Source organism: Triticum aestivum, chromosome 1B, assembly GCF_018294505.1.
Source record: "Triticum aestivum cultivar Chinese Spring chromosome 1B, IWGSC CS RefSeq v2.1, whole genome shotgun sequence".
Classification (NCBI taxonomy): domain Eukaryota; kingdom Viridiplantae; phylum Streptophyta; class Magnoliopsida; order Poales; family Poaceae; genus Triticum; species Triticum aestivum.
In genome coordinates, this window is record NC_057795.1 from 593,382,359 (window position 1) to 593,406,236 (window position 23,878).

The window sequence follows — 23,878 nt, forward strand, 5'->3', positions numbered from 1 at the left end:
TTGTATGTGGTAACCGAATGTTGTTCGGAGTCCCGGATGAGATCCCGGACGTCACGAGGAGCTCCGGAATGGTCCGGAGGTAAAGATTTATATATAGGAAGTCCTGTTTCGGCCATCGGGACAAGTTTCGGGGTCATCGGTATTGTACCGGGACCACCGGAAGGGTCCCGGGGGCCCACCGGGTGGGGCCACCTGCCCCGGGGGGCCACATGGGCTGTAGGGGGTGCGCCTTGGCCTACATGGGCCAAGGGCACCAGCCCCTAGAGGCCCATGCGCCAAGATAAAGGAAAAAGGGAAGAGTCCTAAAGGGGGAAGGCACCTCCGAGGTGCCTTGGGGAGGATGGACTCCTCCCCATCCTTAGCCGCACCCCTTCCTTGGAGGAGGGGGCAAGGCTGCGCCTCCCCCCTCTCCCTTGGCCCTATATATAGTGGGGAAAAGGAGGAGCAATCAGACCTAAGGCCTTTGGTTGCCTCCCTCTCCCTCCCGTGACACATCTCCTCTCCCGTAGGTGCTCGGTGAAGCCCTGCAGGATTGCCACGCTCCTCCATCACCACCACGCCGTTGTGCTGCTGTTGGATGGAGTCTTCCTCAACCTCTCCCTCTGTCCTTGCTGGATCAAGGCGTGGGAGACGTCACCGGGCTGTACGTGTGTTGAACGCGGAGGTGCCGTACGTTCGGCACTTGATCATCGGTGATCTGAATCACGACGAGTACGACTCCATCAACCCCGTTCACTTGAACGCTTCCGCTTAGCGATCTACAAGGGTATGTAGATGCACTCCCCTTTCTACTCGTTGCTGGTCTCTCCATAGATAGATCTTGGTGATACGCGTAGGAAAATTTTGAATTTCTGCTACGTTCCCCAACAGTCCTGCCCGATCACCTTCGATCGCAGGGACCATCCGACCAGTATCCATCATGGTGGTTTAGCCGAACTGGTCCTCGACCCAATCATTGATGGATTCCATCTTACGCGAGTCCTCATGGACGGTGGCAGCAACCTGAACATGCTCTATCAGGATACAGTGCACAAAATGGGTATTGATCCCTCAAGGATCAAGCCCACAAAAACCACCTTTAAAGGTGTCATACCAGGTGTAGAGGCCCGCTATACGGGCTCAATCACACTAGGTGGTCTTCGGATACCCGGGCAATTTCCGAAGCGAAGAGTTGATCTTCGATATCATCCCCTTCCGCAGTGGCTATCACGCACTGCTCGAACAAATCGCACTCGCTCGAGTCAATGCGGTGCTGCACTATGCTTATCTCAAGCTCAAGATGCTTGGACCATGCGGTGTCATAACAATCAATGGAAACACGGAACGCTCCCTCCATACCGAGGAGCACACCGCTGCCCTCACAGCAGAAGTACAGAGCAGCCTTTTTAGGCAGAACCTTAATTCGGCAGCCAAGCTCCCGGACACTGTCAAACGAGTCCGAACTACTCTGCAGCAGGACAGTCAATGTCGTGGTTCTAAGTCTGACAGTAGAATGGGGGGCAGGTATTGAGAGGCAAGATCCTAGCTATGGAGTAGTTTTACACACGAGTGTTTAACGAGTCCGGGCCCTTCTCTGAGGAAGTAATAGCCCTACGTCTTGGAGCCCGGAGGCGGTCGACTGGTTTATGTGTATATGAGTTACAGTGGTGCGAACCCTTCTACCAGTGGAGGGGGGTGGCTTATATAGAGGACGCCAGGACCCCAGCCAACCGACGTAGCAGAGGATTAAAGTACATTAAGGCCGGGCGTTACTGGTAACGCCCCACATAAAGTGTCATCATGACCATTAAGACTACTTAATTACAGACCATTTGGATACAGAGTAGATCCTAAACTCCTGATGGTCGAGTGAGTCTTCATGGTCGAGTGTCTTTAGGTTCGTCGAGTGTCTTCTAGCCGGTCGAGTGAAGTCTCTCTTGATCGACTGGAAGGTAGCTTCGTCTAAGGATGTCCTTGGGTATGGTATCCTAGATAGGTCCATGACCCTACCCTAGGTACATAACATCATCATTAGCCCCCGAATGGATCGAGGTTCGAGTGAGGAAGGAGTTGATGATTTTCTCCGACCCATTTCCTATGCTTTGATTATGTCGTATCTTGGATCGGCGATTTTTCTTTCGGCGTTGGCGTCAACTTTTACTTCAGTCGCCTTGATCCATTCTTGTCTTCTGTCCAGTGAACTTTTTGAACTTTGGTGAACTTCCGAGCGACGGATCGCAAGAAAGATATCGTCTGACAGATTGATCTGCTGTTTAGCGGATTCTACGGGATCTGAAATTTGGGAAGTGCGCGAAGCAGGGCGGACCGCGGCAATCGGATGGGATAAGGCGTGGACGCCTCGATTTCCGCACCGCCTTTTTCGCCACGTATCGTGCGTGCGCGACTGTTTCGGGATGTGACAGGATCGCTCGGACCCACTAGTCAGCCACTCGGAAGCGTCCTTATATAAAGCGCCGGGGGAGGGTTTTTTGAACAGTGCCTTCCCATTCTTCTCTCCTCCCTCTTTGCCTCCGCCCACTGCGCCTGCTCTCGCCTCCGCCTATCCGCTCCTCGCGCGCTTCGCCGGCGACAATGGTGAAGGAGAAGACGGTGGCCCTAGAGCGCGCGAAGAAGGCGACGGCGACGGGGAAAGCGAAGGGGAGACCGTCCAGTCGGGGCGGATCGTCGTCAAGGTCCCGCCTGCCAAAGGGTTGGGTCCAAGGGGATTGGATCCGCTCGACCATCACTGAGAAAGATCTCAATGACCTGGCCAATGAGGGACTGATCCCCCACGGGTCAGCAAGGCTTCCGGGGACCGAGTGTCAGCCGCAGCCGCAGGAGGGTGAGTGCGTTCTCTTAGCCACTCATGTAGACCGTGGTTTTTCTCTGCCGCCGAGTGTTTTCTTCCGAGGGTTTCTGAATTTCTTTGGGGCGCAACTCCACCATTTCAATCCCAATTCCATCGCCTATCTTGCTGCCTTTGTGTCCATGTGCGAGAACTTCCTGGGTTGTCGACCACACTGGGGTCTCTTCAAGCACATATTCACCTGTCGCTCACAGACAGTGAAAAAGGCGAGTCCGGACGATGAGAGGACCAAGGTTATTCAGATGTGCGGGGGTCTTGGGATTCAGTTGAGGAATAAGAGCACTTTCCCGGCCATGACCCTTCCTGAGTCGGTCAGAGGGTGGCAGTCGACTTGGTTCTACTGCCAAGACGAGTCGACGCCGGGGCAGTCGACTGGTCTCCCTCCGTTCTCCATGGACCGAGTGGACAAACCGTCTTCTCTGAAGGTGCTTCCTGAGGAGAAAGCCGAGGTAAAAATGTTGATGGAGCGCGTGGTCCAACTCGTTCGGGACGGAGTGACGGGCATGGATCTTCTGGAAGTCTTCCTTAGGCGGCGCATCCAACCGCTTCAGTACCGAGGCCACCCGATGTGGCTGTACTGCGGTACCGAAGACACCACTCGGGTCCATCCAGAAGCGATCGACGACGCCACGCTGGAGAGGTGGGTGGCCGCCATCACAGGGAACAAGGACAACCCTCGAGGGGCTAGGAGGATCCCGCCACTCGACTGTACTTATACGCCGGACACGGTATGGCCACTTATCTCCGATTGTAATCTTGCTTTATCCATTCTGCTTTGCCGCGAATTGGTCGATTGATCTTTGTTTTGCTTTGTTGTCTGATAGGCCATCACTGATTTATACTCGATTCCCAATGGAGCGCAGACGCCGACTGAGGAGGAGGAAGGAAGCGGGGGCGAAAGCCCGGAGGAGTGGGATTCGGATGCTGACGACGATGACGAGGGCGATGACTCTGGTGAGGAGGAAGAAGAGGAGGGGAGGAGGAAGTTGTACCTCCCCGCTCGGAAAGACGCTCGAAGCTTGTCCATGATCCCGCGACTGAGCGTGGTAAGGTGGTCGCGACCGCTACCCGGTCGACCAAGTGCCCTCGGACTACTTCTCCGGCGCCGACTGAGAAGGCTCCGAAGCAATCTCGAGTGGCACCGTCGAAACCTGCGAAGGTCTTGCCGAAGATGAAGATGGTGATCCCCACTATCTCAGGGTAATGGTAGTCTTGAGTTTTCCCCGTTTCATGAACTTGTTCTTGGTCGACTCATGGGCCAATCGACTGACTTTTGGAACTGCAGCGCTGCTACTTCCGATACTTCGGCCAGGGCTGAAGACCACGAGATGGAGGATGCTTCTACCTCAAAACCTGGTATGACTCTCGTGATGCCGTTTTCAGTCGACTGACTTATTGTCTCTAATTTTGATTCTTTCTGCAGCTTCATCTAACATCGTTATCGATCTTCCCGACGACGATGACGAGGAACCACCAAGGCAGAGGAGGAGCAAAAAGGCGTCTGCTGGCAAGGCGACTCAGGACGTGCCAGCACCCGAGACGTTGGTCGTGGAGGGAGACAATGTCACTCGGCCTACTGTAACCTTTGCGGTGCCGTTGACGAGTGCTCGTCCTTCGTCGTCGAGTGCTGCTCAACCCTCGCTTTTCTCAACCTACCCTGTTCCTGAAGACCAAGCTAGTGCTGCTAAAGAAGCAATCCGCCAAGCGGGGGTCATGATGGAGCAAGTGAAGGCAATACGAGAAGCCAGCCAGGCAGCCTATGACGCCAGTTCGGCTCTTCAGAGTAATGTTCAGGTCAGTCGGTCACTGCCTGTTCTGTTAGGATATGATATCTGAAAACTCTTCCTTCTGAAATTCTTAGAGTTTGTCCTACACCCACTGGGTGTGTCGATTGAAATTCCGGATTAGTGGGGGCACGCTGAGTGCACCCACTGGGTGTAGTCCCCAAGGCTATGGTCGACTGCTGGCAGTCGACCATAGGCTTTATGTCTTAAGTTTTTTCCTTACTCGACTAGGTCGAATAGATTCATAGACCGGTGGGGGCACGCTGAGTGCACCCACTGGGTGTAGTCCCCGAGACTGTGGTCGACTGCTGGCAGTCGACTATAGTCTGAAGAACATCTCCCGTTTTTTTGTTGTTGGTCGACTGGTCGACTCTAACTGATGAAACTAGTGGGGGCACGCTGAGTGCACCCACTGGGTGTAGTCCCCGAGACTATGGTCGAATGTTTGCATTCGGCCGTAGTCTTAGAAACGCTATGATTTTTCCTTACTCACTCGGAAGTGAATTGTCTTTGACATCTGTCGATTGGTTCTTCGTAGAAATCCTGTGACCTTGCGGCTCGTTATACTGAGTTGGAGAACAAACACATTCAGCTCGAGCTCGATCTGAAACTGGCCCAAGAGAACTTGACGAAGGCGAAGGAGGAAGCTAAAGGTATGCTTGGTGAGGCCTTTGACGACTGCCTTTGCCTCTCACTTGTTTCCGAATCTAATCTCACTGTAACTTTGCAGACAAAGTGAGGGATGCCCTGAAGAAGCAAGAGCTTGACTTGGCTGAGATGCAAAAAACTGCTTTAGAGAAGACCAGGCTTGCGGATGAGAAGCTGGCTTCAGTGACCAAGCTTGAAGAAGAAAACACCAATCTGAAAGCTGCTCTTGATGCTGCCAACCAGGAGGTCAGTCGACTGAAAAGTGACAAGACCACCCTGAATGACAAGGCCAGTGAGTTGAAGAGAAAGAAGAACGATCTAGAGGCTTATCTGGGTGGACTCGCCAAGAAGTTGTTCCTCATGCTTGAAGGTAATCCTTTGTATCAAACAAATATTTTAATTGTAACCTCCGACTGTTTGTCTTGACTCGGTGGTTGTGCTTGCAGAATTTTGTCAGAACTTTGAAGAGGAGACTGGTCGACTGGAAGTAAACCTGGACCCCATCAACTCTCCTGTGAAAGATGAAGTCGCCATGAACGTGCTCCGGCTTGAATCTCGTGTTGCTGCTATCGTCGACTATCTCGCAAGGCTGAAGGTCGCAACTTCTCGCATCGACACAACACTCTGGCCAAGAGAGACACTCCAGAACGACCTCGAGTCCTTGATGACTCGACTGAACGAGGTTCCAAGTCGAGTGCAGGAGTGGAAGAAGTCTTCGGCCAGGTGCGGTGCGGATGTTGCTCTGTCTCTGGTCCACGTTCACTGCAAGGATGTGCCAGCGGACAAGCTGGTGGCTCTTAGGGTGGCTAACACCAAGAAGCACGATTTCAGATCTTTCATGGAGACCTTCATTGCTGCTGCCACTCGGATTGCAGATGGAATTGATCTGGACGAGTTTGTTGCACCTTCCAGCCCTCCACAGAGGGGTAAAAAACTTCTGAGCTTGATACTTTTAAATTTGCCTCGGTATGCCGAGTGAGTTTTGTAACCGACAAACCTTAACAGTCCTAACGCCTGAGCACTTTCGTTTCCGTTTGGTGTTATCCGAACTTGGATTCGACGTTGAATATGTTTGCATCTGGTTTGAGGCGTCTTTTGCAGGTTAAAGCGAAGCGCTCATTGCAATCGACTTGCTCCCCAATACACTTAGGCGAGCATTGTGCTGCAGCTAAGCCCCCGAGTGAGAGGTTTGCTCTCGACTCGGTAGGATTTTCAAAAAACTTAGGCGAGCACTGGGCTGCAGCTAAGCCCCCGAGTGAGAGGTTTGCTCTCGACTCGAGCACTGGGCTGCAGCTTAGCCCCTGAGTGAGAGGTTTGCTCTCGACTCGGTAGGATTTTCAGAAAACTTAGGGGAGCACTGGGCTGCAGCTAAGCCCCCGAGTGGGAGGTCTGCTCTCCACTCGGTAGGATTTTCAAAAACTTAGGCGAGCACTGGGCTGCAGCTAAGCCCCCGAGTGGGAGGTCTGCTCTCCACTCGGTAGGATTTTCAAAAACTTAGGCGAGCACTGGGCTGCAGCTAAGCCCCCGAGTGGGAGGTCTGCTCTCCACTCGGTAGGATTTTCAAAAACTTAGGCAAGCACTGGGCTGCAGCTAAGCCCCCGAGTGGGAGGTTTGCTCTCCACTAGGTAGGATTTTGTATTGGTGGCATAGCTCGGAAGGAGAGGGTAGTAGTCGACCTGCACCTCGTCCTCCTTGCAGAGCGCACGTTGTACTTGTGATGTAGCTCGAAAGGAGAGGGTAACAGTCGACCTGCACCTCGTCCTCCTTGTAGGGCGCATGTTGTACTTGTGGCGTAGCTCGGAAGGAGAGGGTAGCAGTCGACCTGCACCTCGTCCCCCTTGCAGAGCGCACGTTGTATTTGTGCTTAGGCGAGTGCAATGCTGCAGCTAAGCCTCCGACTGGAAGGCTGGCTTACCACTCGGTAGGATTTTGTTTATCTTAGGCGAGTACTTGGACTGCAGCTAAGCCTCCGAGTGGAAGGCTGGCTTACCACTCGACAGGATTTTATTTATCTTAGGCGAGTACTTGGACTGCAGCTAAGCCTCCGAGTGGAAGGCTGGCTTACCACTCGACAGGATTTTATTTATCTTAGGCGAGTACTTGGACTGCAGCTAAGCCTCCGAGTGGAAGGCTGGCTTACCACTCGGCAGGATTTTATTTATCTTAGGCGAGTACTTGGACTGCAGCTAAGCCTCCGAGTGGAAGGCTGGCTTTCCACTCGGCAGGATTTTATTTATCTTAGGCGAAACGGGTTTCGCAGCTAAGCCTTCGTGTGGGAGACTGACTCACCACTCGGTTAGGATTTTTTTTACAGACTTGGGCGAATCGGATTCGCAGCCAAGCCACCCACTGGGGGATTGTTTTGAGTGGACAAAAGAAACAACGATTACTGGGAAAATTATAAAGCTCTTGTCTTTGATAAATAAACTACAGAAGTACTTTTATTACAACTCATCCGAGTGAATACTTAAGTGTAAAAGGGGCGGAGAAGCTTCGCGTTCCAAGCTCGGGGCTCGTCGATCTGATGCTCAACATTGTAAAGACGGTATGCTCCATTGTGGAGAACCTTGGTGACGATGAAGGGACCTTCCCAAGAAGGGGCAAGCTTGTGTGGTTTCTGCTGGTCCACTCGGAGAACTAAATCTCCTTCCTGGAAGGCTCGACTCTTCACGTTTTTGGCGTGGAAGCGATGCAAGTCTTGTTGGTAAATGGTTGATCTGATCAGAGCCATCTCCCTTTCTTCCTCTAAAAGGTCGATTGCATCCTGCCGCGCTTGTTCTGCTTCAGCTTCGGTGTAGAGCTCGACCCGGGGAGCATTGTGGAGAAGGTCGCTTGGCAAGACTGCTTCAGCTCCGTAGACCAGGAAGAATGGAGTTCTTCCAGTTGACCGGTTGGGTGTGGTCCTTAACCCCGAAAGCACCGAAGGAAGTTCGTCGACCCATGCACCAGCCGCATGCTTAAGATCACGCATCAAACGGGGTTTCAACCCTTTGAGAATCAAACCGTTGGCTCGTTCTGCCTGTCCATTCGACTGTGGATGAGCGACTGAAGCATAGTCGACTCGTGTGCCTTGAGACGTGCAGAAAGCTCTGAACTCTTCGGAGTCGAAGTTTGACCCGTTGTCAGTGATGATGCTGTGCGGGACTCCATATCTGAATATCAATTCTCTGACGAAGCTGACAGCAGTACCGGCATCGAGGTTCTTGATGGGTTTAGCTTCGATCCACTTAATGAACTTGTCGACTGCTACCAGCACATGGGTAAAACCGCTTCTGCCTGTTCTCAAAGGACCGACCATATCCAAACCCCACACTGCAAAGGGTCAGACGAGTGGTATAGTCTTCAAAGCTGACGCGGGCTTGTGCGACATATTGGAGTAAAATTGACATCCCTCGCACTTGTCGACTATCTCCTTCGCCATTTCATTCGCTCTTGGCCAATAAAATCCGGCTTGGTATGCTTTGGCCACGATGGTCCGAGAAGACGCATGATGGCCACAGGTCCCCGAGTGGATGTCATCAAGGATTATTCGACCTTCCTCTGGTGTTATGCATTTCTGACCAACTCCAGTCGCGCTTTCTCTGTACAACTGTACTCTTATCACGGTAAAGGCCTTATATCGGCGGACGATCTGTCGAGCCTCTTCTTCGTCCTCCGGGAGTTCTTTCCTCAAGATATACGCGATATATGGTACTGTCCAATCTGGAGTGATCACTAAAACTTCCATGATCAGGTCGACCACTGCTGGGACTTCAACCTCAGTCGGGTCCGTAACACTCTTAGGTTGCGGAGCTTCATCGGTAAAAGGATCTTCTACGACTGACGGAGTGTGGATATGCTCCAAGAACACATCACTGGGGATGGCTTCTCTCTTGGATCCTATCTTCGCCAGATCGTCAGCTGCTTGATTTTTCAGTCGGGGTATGTGGTGGAGCTCTAACCCTTCGAACTTCTTTTCGAGCTTCCTCACTGCATTGCAGTATCCAGTCATGGCTGGGCTTCTAACGTCCCACTCCTTCATCACCTGATTGACCACCAAATCTGAGTCGCCATAAACCATAAGGCGACGGACGCCGAGTGAAATGGCCATGCGCAACCCATACAAGAGTGCTTCATATTCTGCTTCATTGTTGGAGGAATCAAAGTGGATCTGGAGCACATATCTGAGCTTGTCTCCTCGGGGGGAAACCAAAACAACCCCAGCACCAGAACCATTTAACATCTTAGAGCCATCAAAGAACATGGTCCAATGCTCCGAGTGAACTTGAGTCGGCTGCTGTTGCTCAATCCACTCGGCAAGGAAATCTGCTATAGCCTGGGACTTAATGGCTTTCTTTGCCTCGAATTTGACATCAAGGGGAAGGAGTTCAATCGCCCACTTAGCCACTCGACCAGTTGCATCTCTGTTGTGCAGAATCTCTGACAATGGTGCGTCGCTGACGACTGTAATGTCATGATCAGAGAAATAATGAGCAACCTTCTTCATGGTCATGTAGATCCCATATACGAGCTTCTGATAATGAGGATATCTTTGCTTCGATGGGGTCAAAACTTCAGAGAGATAATACACTGGGCGCTGAACTTTGAAGGCTTTCCCTTCTTCTTCCCGCTCGACCGTAAGTACTGTACTGACGACTTGTCCTGTGGCTGCAATATAAAGCAACAGAGGCTCTTTGCTGATTGGAGCAGCAAGCACCGGCTGGGTGGAGAGCAGAGTTTTTAACTCGGCAAACGCTGCATCAGCTTCTGGAGTCCACTCGAACTTGTCTGCCTTCTTCATCAGTCGGTAAAGGGGCAATGCCTTTTCACCGAGGCGAGAGATGAATCGACTTAAAGCGGCCAAGCATCCAGTAAGCTTCTGGACGTCGTGCACACGCACAGGGCGTTTCATTCGGAGTATGGTGCCAACTTTTTCTGGGTTAGCATCGATTCCTCGTTCTGAAACGAGAAAACCGAGTAACTTTCCGCCAGGTACTCCGAATGTGCACTTCGATGGATTGAGCTTGATATCATACCTTCTGAGATTGGCAAATGTTTCAGCTAGGTCAGTCAATAGGTCGGAACCCTTTCGCGACTTGACCATGATATCATCCATGTACGCTTCCACATTCCGACTGATTTGAGTGAGTAAACACTTTTGAATCATTCTCATGAACGTGGCTCCGGCATTCTTGAGGCCGAATGGCATGGTGATATAGCAGAAGCACCCGAATGGAGTGATGAAAGCTGTTTTGATTTCGTCAGGTCCATACAGACGGATCTGATGATACCCGGAATAAGCGTCTAAAAAAGACAATCTCTCGCATCCTGCGGTCGAGTCGACAATTTGGTCGATGCGAGGGAGAGGAAAATGATCTTTCGGGCAGGCCCGATTGATATGTTTGAAATCAATGCACATGCGAAGTGAGTTGTCCTTCTTGGGAACCATGACGACATTGGCGAGCCACTCGGAGTGGTATATCTCTCGGATGAACTCTGCTGCAAGGAGTCGAGCCACCTCCTCGCCAATGGCTTTTTTCTTCTGAACGGCGGACCGTCGAAGATGTTCTTTAACTGGTTTCGCTTTTGAGTCGACTCTAAGGCGATGCTCAGCCAGCCCCCTGGGAACACCCGGCATGTCAGCTGGCTTCCATGCGAAGATGTCCCAGTTCTCACGGAGGAACTGGATGAGCGCTTCTTCCTATTTAGAGTCGAGTGTTGTGGAAATATGGGTCGGAGCTGCATTGGGGTCAGTCGGGTGGATATGAACTGGCTTCGTCTCCCCAGACGACTGAAATGCTGACTCTGTGGCGGGCTTCTTGGCCCGCAGCAAATCACTCGGATCTGCATTCTTCTTGTATTCTTCCAGCTCTACCACTGTTATCTGGTCATCCGCAATCTTTGAGCCTTTCTGGAAACACTCTTCTGCCTTCTTCCGGCTGCCAGTGATGGTGATCACGCCTTTGGGGCCAGGCATCTTTAACTTGAGGTACACGTAACATGGTCGAGCCATGAAGCGGGCATAGGCTGGTCTTCCCAAAATAGCGTGGTAGGCGCTTCGGAAATCCACGACTTCAAATGTCAGCTTCTCTTTGCGGAAATGCTTCGAGTCGCCGAACACTACATCCAGAGCTATTTGGCCGAGTGACTCAGCCTTTTTTCCTGAGATGACTCCGTGAAAACTCATGTTGCTGGAACTGAGCCTGGACATCGGAATGCCCATTCCCTTGAGCGTCTCTGCATACAGTATATTCAATCCACTGCCGCCATCCATCAATACCTTCGTCAGTCGAGTGCCTTCGACGACTGGGTCGACCACCAGCGCTTGCCTCCCAGGGGTGGCAATGTGAGTAGGGTGATCAGACTGGTCGAAAGTAATGGGAGTCTGCGACCATCTCAGATAGTTTGGTGTCGCCGGGGCGACCATATTGACCTCACGGTTGATCACTTTCAGTCGACTTTTGCTCTCTACATCAGCAAAAATCATCAAAGTGGAGTTGACATGAGGGTACTCTCCATCACTGTCCTCCTTGTCCTCAGCCTTGTCCGACTCCTTCTCTTTGTCTTTCGGCTGTTTTCCTTGAAACTGCTGGATTAAGAGCCGGCACTGGCGAGTGGTATGCTTTGGGTAGATGAAGTTACCCTCTTCGTCTTTCTTCGTGTGGATATGACACGGTAGATCCATCACGTCATTACCTTCCTTATCTTTCACCTTCTTGGGGTTCCAAGATCCTTTGGGCTTCCCTTTGAATTTACCCTGAGTCACGGCCAGAGCCTCTCCAGGAGCAGCTGGCTCGGCCTTCCGCTTCTGCTTCCGACTGGAATTTCCTTTCTCCGACTGACTCGGCTTGTACTTGCCACTCCGGAGTCGGTCCTCTTCTTCGCCATTGGCGTACTTGGTGGCTATTTCCATCATCCGACTCAGGGTCATATCTCCAGTTCGACCAAACTTCAGGCTCAACTCTCTGTTCTTGACACCATCCTTGAAGGCGCAGACCGCTTGGTGGTCTGACACATTCTCTACAGTATGATGCAAAGTGATCCATCTCTGGATGTAATCTCTCAGTGTTTCACTCGACTTTTGTACGCAAACTTGCAGCTCTGTCAATCCGGCCGGTCGCTTGCAAGTTCCCTCGAACGTCCTGACGAACACTCGGGAAAGATCTTCCCAAGTGTAAATGCTGCTAGGAGCTAACTGATTCAACCACGCCCTGGCTGAACCCTCTAGCATAAGTGGCAAATGCTTCATGGCCACCTCATCATTACCGCCACCAATCTGAACAGCCACCCGGTAGTCTTCAAGCCAAGTTTCAGGCTTAGACTCTCCGGTGAACTTACTCACTCCAGTCGCCAACCTGAAGTTGGGGGGTATCACTGCGGCTCTGATGGCTCTGCTAAAGCATTCTGGACCTGAAACGTGGACTCGGCTGCTTGTGGGCACATCTCTGTCATGGCCACCTCTATGAGCTCTGTTCCGGTCGACCAAACCTTGCACGATGATGGACCTCGCGTCAAAGCCTGGCTCTCTGGGGTCGACTGGAGCCCTCCGCCCAACACTGAGCTGGCGTCTGTCATCTTGCTGCCGATGGGCGTTAGACCCACTTCTCGGGGGAGGAGTGGGCACTCGACGCCTGTCATCACGATCAAATCGATCATCATAGTGGTCCCGCCGGCCTTCACGTCCCACTCGCCTCGGAGGCGACCTTGGGCTGTGAGCCGACTGAACAGTATTCGCAGCGACGGATCGACTGTGAATCCTGTTGCGCGACTGAGACACGGCTGAATTCTGATCTCCTGCCGCCCGGAGCAAATCTCTGATCTGCATCAAGCCTCTTCCAGCCTCCGACTGAGAGGGCTGAATTGACTCCGCTATACGGGCTGCAGCTGCCAAATTTTGAATCGGGGTTCGATATACCTGAGTTGGTTGCGGAAAGAGCTGACGTCGGCAGGAGTCGGGTGCTCGCTGACGCGCACGCTCGTCGAGTGCTCGCTGGAGGTTCTCCAGTCGAGTGCGTTCAACCAAGTTGGCCAAACGCGCCTCTTCCAGGGCACGTGCCTCAGGGGTTTCTCCTGCAATGGGAGTATGCAGGGCATCCATGTTCCGACAGCGAAGTTCTTCCCTCTGCTGAGAAGTGAGCGGCTCGGGCTGATACTCTTCGTGGGCCTGAGCGGGATCGCCTCCATCGTCCATCCCGTCATTGCGGGGGAAACCGGGAGGGCTACGAGGTCCGTTGACCATCAGGACCTCCGCCGCTGGATCACTGCTATCGCACTCGGATGCAGTCTCTACGGAGCCAGTCGACAGGTCGAACATGCCGTAGAGAGATTCGTCGGGCTCAATTACCGCGACTTGGGTGGTGGCCGATTGGCGAGCCACCATGTGTCTCACCCATCGCTGAAGTCTCGACCGACCAGAGCGCTTGCGCTGGTGGGAGACAGGGAGGGAAGACGGCACAGGAGTCGACCGGTATGGGGTCGACGGCTGCCGCAGCAGGACGCCGCGGACACACGCCCGAAAGTGCGTCGCCCCGCGGACGGGGAGCGCGTCGATGTCGAGTGGTGCCTCCTGGAGCCAAGCGGAGTCGTCGGCGATGAAAGCGAGCGCGCCGAGACGGATCTCGCGGCCCTCGACCAGAGTTCCGCCAGAAACCATGATGAAGGCAATAGGACAAATTGCAACTTCTCCAAAAAGTCGCTAAGACACCTGCCCCACGGTGGGCGCCAACTGTCGTGGTTCTAAGTCTGACAGTAGAATGGGGGGTAGGTATGGAGAGGCAAGATCCTAGCTATGGAGTAGTTGTACACACGAGTGTTTAACGAGTTCGGGCCCTTCTCTGAGGAAGTAATAGCCCTACGTCTTGGAGCCCGGAGGCGGTCGACTGGTTTATGTGTATATGAGTTATAGGGGTGCGAACCCTTCTACCAGTGGAGGGGGGTGGCTTATATAGAGGATGCCAGGACCCCAGCCAACCCACGTAGCAGAGGATTAAAGTACATTAAGGCCGGGCGTTACTGGTAACGCCCTACATAAAGTGTCATCATGACCATTAAGACTACTTAATTACAGACCGTTTGGATACAGAGTAGATCCTGAACTCCTGATGGTCGAGTGAGTCTTCATGGCCGAGTGTCTTTAGGTTCGTCGAATGTCTTCTAGCCGGTCGAGTGAAGTCTCTCTTGATCGACTGGAAGGTAGCTTCGTCTAAGGATGTCCTTGGGTATGGTATCCTAGATAGGTCCATGACCCTACCCTAGGTACATAACATCATCAGTCAAGCTCTTAGCAATTCGGCCTCCGTCCCAGTCCCGACCAAACAACGGCATTTGTACCGCGCGTACATAACAACACACTCAAAATACCATGGGCATAGACGGAGGCACAACTAGATCGTGGTCCATAATACGGCTCAACCTCCCCTGGACCCACATACTTTCACTTTTCCTTTTTCTTTTCAGGTTACTTTTTTCCCAGGCCTTTCCTAGTGGCCTGATTGTCGGACCTATCAAGGGATGGATACACCCAGACGGCAAGAAGCATTGACATATAAGGGAATTTCCAGGTGGTCTCTTTAAATGATCATTATGCCTGTTTTAAGGACCCGCACGCAGCTCTCGCTTGGTCGTGGCATGTTAAATAACTCTGTTGCTTATTGCACTACTTGTACAAATACGCTTTGACGTATGTAACGCCCCGAGACCGACGCTCCAGATGCCTTCCTTGTATTCCGAGATTCGTCGTGTGATTTGTTTTGTTCTTTGCATTCATCCTTGCATCATGTGCATTGCATCATGTCATCATGCAACCCTTTTTTCAAACTCACCTAAATAAATTGCACATAGATCGTTGATCTATTTAAATCGAGGGATATTCACATGGTGATTTTTCTTTAAAACATATTCAAAGTCTCCTACTATTGTTAGGGAGCTATATTAAATATTTCTTTAATTTGGAAATCACCATAACACACTTGCAAATTATCCCAATGCCTTTGTTATCTTAATTCTCGGTCTCCAACCTTGCCATATATTCTTTCATCATATTCCGAAGCTCCACCAAAAATCTGAACATTTTTGGACCTTCCCAACCCTCACTTCCTATTCAAATCATTTGAATTTAAATCAAATGAGTTTGAATTTAAATCTTTCAATCATGGTCTTTTCTATTTTCTCGGAACAAGCACATTTTTGTGAGTCCTAGAAAATTATCTGCGTGTCCAACTTCTTCCCCAACACCTCCTTCCTTCTTCTTTTCTTCTTTGTTATTATCTGTTTTAGAAAATAAGAGAGAGGGAGAAGAGAGCCCAGCAACCCAGCTGGCCAATTGGGCCTCCCAGCAAGTCAGCCCACCTATCTAATCCTAACCCTAGCCCGACCTCCTCTTCACTCCCATCGATCTCCATCTCTCCCTCGTCCTCCCTCCAGCGCCGGCGATGCTCGATCCTCCCACCTCCTCGCTCGATCCCCATCTCCTCCCCGCAGCGCCGCCATCCCTCCTGCTCGATCTCCTCGCTTGCTGGCCTCCACCTCACCCTTCCTTCTCCCCCGCGTCGCCATCACCTCCCTCCGCCGTCCCTGTCGCCCAAGCTCCTCCCTGCATAGCGTGCCCCTGCGCCACCCTGTCGCCTGCGACCCGTCTCCGGCCACCACGAGCGCCACCACCAGCAGCTTCAGGAGGCTCCCGCGCCACCGCCCGCTCCTCCCATCGCCTCAACCCCTCCACCCGAGCCGCTCCTCCTCACCTCGTCTCCCTCGCGTCGGCTGACCATCGGGGACGCGACGCCGACAAGCAGCAGCTGACCAGGACCCGTCGCCCTCCTTTCCTCCCATCTCTCTCTTTTTTCCCCGGATCACCCTCATCTCACATCTCTCTCTCTCTGTCTGAACCAGGACCCCGCCTTGCCTCCGCATGATCTGCTGTGAGCTACCTCTGCATGGAGCTCCACCACCTCCCTGGCCTCGGATCTGGCTTGTTCCCGCCAACCCAGTTACCCGTCCCGTGGCCACCCTCTTCATCTTCGGCGGATCTCGCACCGCTGCAAGCCCCCTGCCCCGCCTCTGCTTCATTCGAGTGGGGTGGAGGACGCATCTCTGCTCGCCCGCATCAACCGACGCCAAGTCCCTGCCGCCGACCTCTGTTTTCCCTGCTCTTCGCGTGAGCATCAGCGCTCGCTCTCTTGCCCGTGCGTGAGTGCTCGCGTGGGCCACTTCGACCGTTGACCTCCTGAAGTTCAGGACCATGACCCGAGGCCTTTTGTGTTGCTTCGTTTGGATGCGTCAAGTTGTGTACGACTACGTGGATTCGCGAAGTACCACGGCGACCATCAACATGTACCTCTACCCACGACCCGGGAACATTTACGACCCGTGAACGACTACCGTCGCGAGAACGACTACTTCAACTACCGTCGCCAAGCCCGCGAGTACCACTACTTCCACGACGACCGTGTTCCACTACCGTTGCGAGAACGACTACTTCCTCTACGGCCCGTGTACCACTACTTCCCTCGACGAACTCGATCCGCCCTGAAAACGCACGCTTCAAAGGTATAATGACGAGACGACCGCCCGTGTACGAATGCATGAGTGATGTATGAGATGCCCGTGTTTGCACCATGTCCCGAATTGATCCTTGCATGTTCCTTCCTCGTTGCCATGCCGCCGTCCCCTGGGAACCCGGAATCCGGGAGCACCCCACCATCCTTGCATGACTCGCTCACGCCCACTTTCTTTTGCACCGACATCTCGACGAGTTGTCGGATCATCGAAATGTTGCCGTGGCACCATTTTCGTTTTGCCGCCGTGGCACCCTTTTCGTTCCGCCATGGTGACCAAATGCTTCATAACATGCTCATGTCAACATTTTCATAAAATTTGCATAAACCTTGATTATGTCATCCGCATCATGTTAACAACATTTAAAAGGGTTTAAATTTGTGTTTGCATTAAATTGCTAAATAACACATGGGGATTTTTTGGAATTGTTGTTTGTTGTTCGTCCTCATTTAAACTTGCCTAAATAGGTAGTTTAATTATGCTTCACCCCTTGCCATGTTTAATAAAGTTTAATATTGTTGAGTAGCTTATAACGAGATTAAACTAAATATGTCAATGTGGTGTTTTGTCAATATGCAACTCGTTGCATATTGAGCTCCACTTAACTTGTAGTATTGTTTGTTGCACTTTGCCATGCCATGCCTCATTAAACCGGACATGCATCATACTTGATTGTGCATCATGCCATGATTATGCTTGTGTTGTTTGTTTACTATGTTGTTTGCTTCTTTCCGGTTTGCTTATTTCGTTAGCTTCAGTTTCGTTCCGGAGTTGTGAGGATTCGTTCGACTACGTGCGTTTGTCTTCTTCATGGACTCGATCTTCTTCCTTGCGGGATCTCAGGCAAGATGACCATTTCCCTCGATATCACTTCTATCTTTGCTTGCTAGTTGCTTCGTTCTATGGCTATGCTGCGCTACCTGTCACTTGCTCTTCAAGCCTCTCAAATTGCCATGTCAGCCTCTAACTTTTTTTTTCACCCTTCCTAGCAAACCATTGCTTGGCTATGTTACCGCTTTGCTCAGCCCCTCTTATAGCATTGTTAGTTGCAGGTGAAGTTGAAGATTGCTTCATGATGGACAGGATTAGGTTGGGATATCACAATATCTCTTATTTAATTAATGCATCTACATATTTGCTAAAGGGTGGAAGGCTCGGCCTTATGCCTGGTGTTTTGTTCCACTCTTGCCGCCCTAGTTTCCGTCATACTGGTGTTATGTTCCTTGATTTTGCGTTCCTTACATGGTTGGGTGATTTATGGGACCCCCTTGACAGTTCGCTTTGAATAAAACTCCTCCAGCAAGGCCCAACATTGGTTTTAACATTTTCCACCTAAGCCTTTTTCCCTTGGGTTCTGAAGACTCAAGGGTCATCTTTATTTTAACCCCCTCGGGCCAATGCTCCTCTGAGTGTTGGTCCAAACTAGAGCCCTTTGCAGCGCCCCCTCAAGGAAACTTGAGGTCTGGTTTTAGTTGTACGGACTGCTCATCCGGTGTGCCCTGAGAACGAGATATGTGCAGCTCCTATCGGGATTTGTCGGCACAGTCGGGTGGTCTTGCTGGTCTTGTTTTACCATTGTCGAAATGTCTTGTAACCGGGATTCCGAGTCTAATCGGGTCTTCCTGGGAGAAGGAATATTCTTTGTTGACCGTGAGAGCTTGTGATGGGCTAAGTTGGGACACCCCTGCAGGGTATAAACTTTCGAGAGCCGTGCCCACGGTTATGTGGCAGATGGGAATTTGTTAACGTTCGGTTGTAGAGAACTTGACACTTGACTTAATTAAAACGCATCAACCGCGTGTGTAGCCGTGATGGTCTCTTTTCGGTGAAGTCCGGGAAGTGAACACGGTTTTGGGTTATGTATGAACGTAAGTAGTCTTCAGGATCACTTCTTGATCACTTCTGGCTTCTCGACCGTTCCGTTGCTTCCCTTCTCGCTCTTATTTGCATATGTTAGCCACCATATTTGCTTAGTGCTTGCTGCACGTCCACCTCATTACCACTTCCTACCCTTAAGCTTAAATAGTCTTGATCTCGCGGGTTTTGAGATTGCTGAGTCCTCGTGACTCACCAGATACTATCACAATAGTTGCAGGTGCCGATGATACCAGTGCAGATGATGCAACCGAGTTCAGATGGGAGCTCAACGAAGATCTTAGTTGTTGCTATGTTTTGTTTCTTCATGATCAGTAGTGGAGCCCAGTTGGGACGATCGGGGATCTAGCAGTTGGGTTATCTTCTTTTCTTTTGGCTTCGTCCGTAGTCGGACTATGCGTGTACTTTGAATGATGTATGATTATATGTTCATTGTGTGAAGTGGCGATTATAAGCCAACTCTTTATCCCAGTCTTGTTCATTACATGGGATTGTGTGAAGATGACCCTTCTTGCGACAAAACCACAATGCGGTTATGCCTCTAAGTCGTGCTTCGACACGTGGGAGATATAGCCGCATCGTGGGTGTTACAACGTATTAATCAAACTATGATGGAAAATTGTTTGCGGCCCAATTTCTGCGGCATTAGCCTATTACTTCATTTTTCTTGATATTCTTATCAATTGCACCCATACACTCTGGTACGTCTTAATTTGCCAAGGGCTTCATTACGCCCCATAATACGGCAACAAAGTTCGAACACTTTTTTACAGATAGTTCGGCACCCTGAACTTTTGCATTATATGCATCGGCTCCGAATCATGCCTTTGGTCAATAGTTGGGTTGCCTGGCTCCTGTGCTTACTACCTTACATTCCACTATATCAGCTAGGGTAGTAAAGGGAGAACTACTTTGATTGTGTCCTGGTTCATCCGGATGAGCACCTCAGTAGAGAAAGCCGAAAACTGACTGTCATGATGCGGCACGAGCCGGTCAGCTGTTCGAGAGGTTAAAAATCTTTTGCGATTTTTTCCACATTATGCGATGAATCGGTTTTTATCCGATCAGGTGTTTACAACACCCCAATTTCGGAATTACGAATACTAGGGGCTGCACCTAAATTTCTATTGTCAAACTCCTATGGCTAAGTGAGGGTGATGAAGCCACATAGTCCGATTGCCTGGTTCGTTGCGCTAAACACCTCCTTCAAGGACCAAACCATTGGATCAAGAGTGTTTATATTCCATCCCGAACACCCCCATACTAACTATGTTAGGGCTGAAGCCGACTGTCACGTCCCTAGCCTTGCTATGCACTTGGAGTAGCTTGGTTGCTGCATCATGTTTAAATTTCATTTAAACCTGAAATGGGGATTGTTCAAACCCTAGCACCAGATCAAATCAAATAGGTTCAACCTAAAATAATCTTCAATGAACCCAAAATGCCTTTGGAAATGTTCATGATTTTATATAAAGGTGAAAACCTCTGCCAAAAATGATGAGCATATTTCTTGGCCATTTAAGGATTTTTGAATTAACTCATAAAGTATTTGAATTTGGGCATTTGAATGCTATAAATAATTTAATTGCTCAAATAATTCTGAAACTAAATGTGGGATGTTGAATATATTTCAGAAGGTGCCCACAATTATTTTCAGGATTTTTAGAAGTGCTCTGGTATTTTTAATAAAGCCCAACACTTACAGAGAAATAGAAAAGCAAACAGATATAAAAAAAGAGAGAGAGGGACTTACCTGGCTGGCCCAGGTCCTGTGCAGCGCAGCTGGCGGCCCAGCCCACCTGGCCTTCTGCCAGTCATCTCCTAGCTCCTGCCAGGAGGACGATGCCGTGTCGCCCACGCATGCACCTGAGGTTTCCACCTCCTGCTTCGTGCTGGCGGCCTCCCCTTCGAGCCTGTCCGCGGGTGGAGACGCCACGCCACCCCCTGGAACTCTGTCACTCTCCCCCCTGCTCTCTCCCTCGCCGTTCCCCATCCTACCCGAACGGGTTCGTCGCCGCCGTCCGCACCACCGCAGCCATAGCCGACCCCGTGCCTCTCCGTGCTGACCCTGACGCCCGCCTCGACGCCGTGAAGTTTTCCCCTCAACAAGCGCAAGCCCGGACGCCCTGCAACACCGACACCACCATCGTCTTCCTCCTCGGGCTCCGACCACCACCGCCGTTGATTTGCCGCATGCAGGACGCCCCTGAGTTCTCCGAGCTTCTCTCTGACCTCGCAGTGAGCTCCTTATCCGAACCCCTCTCTTTTCCCTCGCATTTGCGAGCTCCAGGACGCATCTGCGCCATGGCCGAGAGCTCGGCTCCGCCGCGCATGTCGTCGTCGCCGTTCTAGCCACCTCCGCTTGCGTCCGAGCCCACCCTCATGCTCAGAAAGCCCCCAGGAGCCGAATGCACCCACTCACCTATCCTGCCGTGCCCCGTAGCGCCGTCTCGAAGCACCTCTGAGCTCCAGCCGCGGCCCGGCTCATCGCCGCTGCAGTTACACGCCTCCCTGGATCCTTCCGCTTGCGCCCCTAGATGCGGGCGAGTGAGGGCTCCCTCCTGGTGCCCTCAGCGCACTCAACCGCTGCCCCTAGCACCACCCCGGTGAGCCGCCGCCGCACTGGATGGTCGCCGGCGGCCTAACCCCGGCCATGACGACGTGGCACGTCATTAGGGGCCAACCAGCACGCTTTAAAACCCCCAGGGGTCAATGATAGTCGGGCCCCATACCTTAATTAACCACAGGGTTATTTCCCTCTTTAACTTAAGCTAATGCTCGTGTGCCCGCCTGTCAGTTTGACCTTGCCACCTCAGCGTTGACCTGGCCCCACTGATCAGCCTCTACTGCGACACTGTTAGACTGACATGCAGGACCCACAGGTCAGGTTTGACCTGGGTCAGCGCAGTTGACCTGTTGACGTCACGCTGACGCAGTATTTGATTTCTGGATTTAATTTAATTCAAGAAATTCCAGAAAATGTTTAAAAGTTCTAAAAATCATATAAATTCAACCGTAACACCAAATGAAATAATTTATATATGAAAAATTATCAGAAAAATCCAATCTATCCATCTGTACCATTTTCATGCATGTTAGAACAACTTATGACTACTGTTTAGGACAATTCAATTAAATGGCATTTAAATAACCACATGTGGAGTTTGAATTTGAAACTTGGATTCAAACCAACTTCATTTAATCTGGTTTTAGTTGCATTAGCACAAACCACATCATATTGCCATGTCACATTCATGCATCATATTGTTGCATTGCATTGATTGTATTTCTTCTTTGTTTGTCGGTGCTTGTCCCCTCTGAGTAGACGTGTACCGATGATGTGATCGATGACACCGATGAAGAACTATATTATCTTCATAAGTGCCAGGCAAGCAAAACCTCCTTGTTCATTCCGATACAATCCCACTCGACTGAGTACATGGTGGGTTGTCTCATTGAAGCCGTCCTTAGGAACTGAGTTCCGTGTTTGTGATCCATGAACAGTTACTACCACCCATTGGGTTCCGGTAACTCGACCCCTCTCGACTTATTAATCAACATGATCTATGTCCAGGAGTTGCAACTAGTTTCTGGTGTTTGTAGGTTGTGTTAGTAGTCTACCAAGTGGTACCCGGTACAGGTGGGCTTGGGACAGACTAGGAACCATGGCATGGTGTACCAAGCATAGATCCACCCGTCGAGGTGGGCTTGGGAACCCTGCACACATCGTTTGGGGCCGTGAGCGACACCCCGGCCGGATCTCCTTGCGGATGGAACCCGAATAGGCGATAAACCTGGACGAGAGACTTGTGTGGTTAGTCAGGTCGTGGCCGACACCCTCACTGGGATTTCGCTTGAAGGTTGCCGAGTACATCTCGTGTAAACGACGGTAAGTGGTGAGAGCGAGTGTGAAGAAGTACACCCCTGCAGGGTTAATATGATCTATTCGAATAGCCGTGTCCGCGGTAAAGGACTTCTGGGTTGCCTATACAGTTCATAGACAAGTGAAAGTGGATACTCTAAAATACGCAAGATAAGCGTGAGTGCTATGGATGGCGTTCTCGTAGGGAGACGGGAGCGGATCCATAGTGGTGTATTGATATGGTGAATATGTGGACTCGTGTGCGCCACCTCAAAAGAGTTACTTGCAGTCGTAGTTCAGGATAGCCACCGAGTCAAAGCTGGCTTGCTGCAGTTAAACCCCACCACCCCTTTGTTGATAATGGTGCATATATAGTTAGTTCTGATGTAAGTCTTGCTGGGTACATTTGTACTCACGTTGCTTAATTTATGTTTTTGCAGAGAGACTTCAGTCTCACTAGTAGTACCGCTTGGACTTCGACGTTTAGCTTGTTACCTCAGCTACGATCTTGTGCCCTCGGCAGGATCTGATAGATAGACAGGCTTCTCAGCCTTTTTCATTTGTAGATGTCTGTACTCAGACATGTTAAGCTTCCGCTTGTGCTTTGACTTGTATGCTCTGAATGATGGGTCATGAGACTCATGTTTGTAATATCTCGCTCCTCGGAGCCTATTGAATAAATACTTTGAGTCGTAGAGTTATGTTGTGATGCGATGTTGTATTTGCACATATCGAGCATATTGTGTGTATGTTATTGAAATGCTTGGTATGTGTGGGATCTGACTATCTAGTTGTTTATCCTTGGTAGCCTCTCTTACCGGGGAATGTCTCCTAGTGCTTCCACTGAGCCCTGGTAGCTTGCTACTGCTCCGGAACACTTAGGCTGGCCGGCATGTGTCCTTCTTCGTTCCTGTGTCTGTCCCTTCGGGGAAATGTCACGCGGTGTCATCCGGAGTCCTGTTAGCCTGCTACAGCCCGGATTCTCCGGAGTCCTGCTAGCCCAGTTGCTACAGCCCGGATTCACTCGCTGATGACCAACACGTTCGTTGCTGGGTCATGTATGCCTGTCCCTGTAAGTTGGTGCCACTTTGGGTTTACGACTAGCCATGTCAGCCCGGGTTCTTTGTCATATGGATGCTAGCAACACTATTATATACGTGAGCCAAAAGGCGCAAACGGTCCCGGGCCTGGTATGGCGACACCCGTGGGAATACCGTGCATGAGGCCGCAAAGTGATATGAGGTGTTACATGCTAGATCGGTGTGGCATAGGATCAGGGTCTTGACAGCTTTGGTATCAGAGCTTGACTACCTGTAGGTTTACCAATCCAAA